The sequence below is a fragment of the Coenobita brevimanus genome, chromosome 17, assembly GCF_032717465.1.
Source record: "Coenobita brevimanus isolate Jiangsu-jjx chromosome 17, ASM3271746v2, whole genome shotgun sequence".
Classification (NCBI taxonomy): domain Eukaryota; kingdom Metazoa; phylum Arthropoda; class Malacostraca; order Decapoda; family Coenobitidae; genus Coenobita; species Coenobita brevimanus.
The window spans coordinates 33,053,026-33,058,047 of NC_136970.1; positions in this window are offsets into that span (position 1 = coordinate 33,053,026).

A 5,022-nucleotide genomic window follows, 5' to 3' on the forward strand; every position below is an offset into this window, starting at 1 on the left:
TATTAAACCGTAACCATACTATGTTTGGCCATCAACTGAACAGAAAATGGTTTGCGATGTTTGTCACGATAAATAGAATGGGCAATATTTTAACAGTGGCATTTGTACACGTGCTGGAAGGGCTTAACACAAGTGATTAAATCTCGGAATTTATTAGCAATGTTAAAGGATTTCAGACACCTCCAAGACCTAGGTGTAGTCAGATAACAAAATTATAAACTATTCACTGACAGGAATCGAGTTCGTTTACAGGTTGGTATATGAAACTGTCTGGAGTGAAGAATAACGTTAAAGTTGCCTAATCCAAGAATAACATCTGCAAGGCATACCCAAGATACCGTCACCCCAGTAAGGAATGAGTGAGCCTTTGCGTGCATCCTGCATGGAATGTGGGTTTTGGGGTTTTGTCCTCCATGAATATGCGAATGTATGCATTGCAGGACTTTTAGGTCACAGGGAATGGACTCCCTTAGTTATGTCCTGTCATATCTATAAAGAAAAGTGTTTGAGACGCTCGTCAGTACTTGTATTCAGTATTTTTTTTTTTTTATTAATACTATTGGATGTATTTACTGTTGGCCTCGTATTTCATGTAACGCCTCTTCCTCATCATGTTTTTCTTGCTTTGTTGCACATTACGGCTTAGTAATCTTTTTCCATGATACTGATGCAAACTGTATGGATAATTAGTACACACAAGTAACACTTCCTCAAAAGTATGGTGTAAGATGGAAAAGAAACAACCAACGTTTCCGACGTCAACCAGAACTTGGACAGAAAGCATCTACAGTCACGAAATTTTGTCACACACTGTAGTCACCACCAATCTTAAAATTAACGAGTACGATAATGCTTGTTTCACCCGTTCAAGCAAGCGCCAGAGGGTATTGTGTTTAGATCATTTGTCTGTTTCTGCGATTCTGTCTGTTTGTTAGCAAGATAATAAAAAGATAGCAAATTTCGCAAAGTGACTGGTCAACATCATGGGAAAAGGTTGTAATTTTTGTTCCCCCAAAGGTCGTCTGTCATAGGTTAAGAGCAAGGTCAACTCAACGAACTTTAATGCAGTTTTCAAACATGCCGGAATGATTAATGGACAGGAAAGGGACAACAACTTGTCAGAGGTAAAGGTCAAAGGGCAAAATCATATGGTCAGCCATTTACAACTTTAACCTAATTCGATTTGGATCAAGTTCAGTGGAGGGTTTAAGTTTAGAAATGTGTAATTATTCTATTTTTCAGAATAATAGGTAAAAGATACCTGGCGAAATATATTGAATGTTTTCTACTCAATTTGGATCTTCCTGCATGAGTCTGAGAGCACGTAGGCGTAAAATAATTCAGTTTTGAAAGAAATGTCAGTCAAAAGTCATGATCATACGGTAGGGTCAGATTTTCAGTCTTAAACTGGTTGTATGCCTCAAGTGCTGCACCCTCTGAGTGGTCTTTCTTGTTGTAAATTTGATCATCACTCATTACTTCCAAACAGTCCAATTTCTGTTTTATCAGTTTATCAAACCAGTTCAGCCAAATAATATTACCAAGACAACTACAGTTTTTGTATGGAGGAGGACACTGTATGTATATATATATATATATATATATATATATATAGAGAGAGAGAGAGAGAGAGAGAGAGAGAGAGAGAGAGAGATGGGTGGATAGACAGACTGGCAAATTTATATAAAAAAAAAAAAAAGGTAACTTTAATCATTTTTACGCATTTGTAAGTTTAACAAAACTGACTTCCAACAGTTGCCTCATTGAGATAAAAAAAATCTTCAGTTTAATGGCCTCTGTATCGTTATATAAGATATTATGGATACTATGCACATTATGCAAGATCGCTCTGACTTTAATTAAAATTTAATTTTCATTAAGTCTTATCTTTTATCTAAAAAGACACAGGACCGAAAGAACATCCTGTATGCAAATCTTACCTACTTCCAACTCAAAATGAGGTTAAGAGTCATTATTCCAGCTAAAAAAAAACATGCTTTATGATTACTTTCCCAATACTTTAACTGCAGCATTTTATTATCTATCTTATGGTAGCCTGTGGATGTATAAAAAAAGAATCACATTACCTATTAAAAATTCACAGTTTAATTCCACAGAAATTCTTACAAAAACTTGTAAAAAGCTTCATAAAAACGTTAAAACTGACATTAGAAGATTTTCTTTGAACAACGTTAAATTCATTATATACAGTAATTTGTTTCTGCATCTCATTATATCATTGCCATTACATAAATTATTATGTAATATATATCCTAGATTATCTTCATTAACATTAGTTAATTCCCTTCCATTGAGAACCATTCTTGGATTAGAACTTCTATTATTTTGAAAAAAAAAAAAAAAAAACATTGAGACACTTATAAGTGTTATATATATATATATATATATATATATATATATATATATATATATATATATATATATATATATATATATATATATCAATAGTCTTTGTTTCATTTTTTAAACTGTCTATTAAAAATTACTCACCTGCAGAAGGGGCCATTAACTCTTGCACATCAGGTGGCACGTTGACGTGCCACTAAGGAAATGTTTGTAGCCATTGGGTGGCACGTACACGTGTTCTGGACTTTTGATATTTGTCCACAAATACTGGGGGCCCAATAGTGGTTCAGTATCAGGAAGTGGAAAGACTGAGGAGCTGTGATCACAGGAGGACTATTTTATTGTCTATTACTTTTGTATGACGAGCAGTGTGGTAAGAGATGATTTGCTGCCGCAGCAGCTTGCTTACTTGGATCTAATGGAGGCAATGACTGATGGCTATGAGTATGTTGTCAGATGAAAGATGAGTGAAAATGAAAGTGCTGTTATAGAAAAAAAAGAAGAAGAAGAAAAAAAAAAGAATAGCTCTGAGTTTATCATTATATCGAATGCCATACATCTGACAGTGGAGGAGCTCCAACACCACAGGTTTTGACAGCTCACCACTCAGGTAATCCTTATTTTTTTTACATTATGTTTGACATCATTTAACTCAGAAGATTGTGGTCTACTTTTTGGTCTTGAATATTTTATCAAAACAATTATCTTTATAAATCTCAAAACTCCCATGTGTGGGACATCCAGCGTCTCCTCCAATAAAAAAAAAAAAAGAGACAAAGTGGAACGGTTAATACAATATCAAACGCAAAGCGGTCAAACTGTATTATCTAATTCCAAAACAACAACCTATTCTACTACTACCCACAGTCTCTATTAATTTGTTGATATAAACATCAAACAAAAAGGGAGATAAATCTCCCCCTTGCCTCATTCCTTTACTAAAGTTCCATGACTCACAGACACAATTGTTATCCCTTAATGCTACAATCTGATCCCTATAAATGTAAAATATTACACAGACATAAACTTGAGGAGTACCCATGTCTAAAGGTATACTTGTTAGCTTAAAATGATTGACCTTATCAAAGGCTTTTCAAAATATGAAACACGTACACACATTTGAACCACATTTCATATATTTTTGAATGATCACTTTTAAAACTAAACAAGCAGTGACAGTTGAATGATTTGCTTTAAAATCATGCTCTCTGTCATTAAATGAGGTAAAATGTAAAAGCTTTTATTTGAAACTGTACTCACATAATTTAGCCAAAACAGAAGAGGATATAATGGGTCTATATCTATCAATGCCATTCCCATCTTATAATTTATCTTTAATCGAAGGTAAATTACTGATATTTAAGCAGGCAGATACCCATGCACAATACAACATAGGAAGAATTTAGATAAAAGTTTTATCATGCTTTTAGAACAGTATTCCAAATTATTAGAATGTACATTATCAGGTCCAGGGACAAAGCTTAGCTGTACTATGGCCTTTGTGATCTTTCTCATACTGGTTTTACAAGCTATTTCCCCCTTTCTAATGAAATAAATCTGGCTGAGTCGAAATCATATGAACTCTGGCATTTGTTGTCATGAAAATAAAAGTCTGAGATTTACATGAAAACTTTTCAGCAATGGTTTTCCCCATCATTTTTTTTTTAAATAGCTCTTAGTTGGTTTTGTTTTCCTGACCTCATTTCAAAATAAATTTTACTTCTTATCACATGGAGATTTAGCTAATTTATCATTTTTAATTACCAGGTCATGATTCTTGACTACTTTCAGTGCCTTTTAAGATTCCCCCTTCATTGCTTCATTTTTCTTCTGTCAAATCTCCAGTCTTCGGGCACCCACTGGTCTTCCAATTCAAAAAGCTTTCCCTGAGAGTTCTATATACAGCAACTGTTTAACATTATCATTCCACCCAGGCCTTCCCCGACGTTTTCGCACTTTTTTCAAAAAAAAAAAAAAAAAAAAAAAAAAAAAAAAAAAAAAAAAAAAAAAAGGAAGATGCTTCTAAATAGATGTTTATAATTTCATTGTAAATATTGTTCAAAATAATTATATGGTGATTATTGGAACGTTTATAAATGCGGCAATCCAGACAGTTCAGACTGCAATTCTATTTGCTTATTAGAACTGCTTACTTAGTCGCTATATGCATCAACTGCTTTAGCAGAAGAAAACTTGTTCCAGTCAATAAACTAAGAGTAATTCTTGCCATTCTGTAAAATGGTATTACAAACGGTATTAGTTTTCATATTATATTTAAGAGGGAAATGATAAGGCCAGGCCATATTTCACTGCAGTGTTATTACTTATTTAATTTACCGTACCTTCAGACACCAGTATGTGATCTAAGCAACTAACACTACTTTTTGCAGAAACAATTAAGTAAATGTATCCTCTGGTAACACACTGTCTTAGTAACTCAACTTCTTATTAATCGTAAAGTACGGAGCTCTTCAAAGAATCTCCCCTTCTCTGGACTCCCACTCAAGTTGCCTGTAATTATAGTTAATACCTTGTTCTACAAACTTTCAAACCATCACTATTGAATTTTGTTAATCATCGGTGGGGGCGCCCATCATCCACTCACTTAGTGCAGTGGTACTCTATTTCGGATAACTCTACACTGAGTGACAAGCC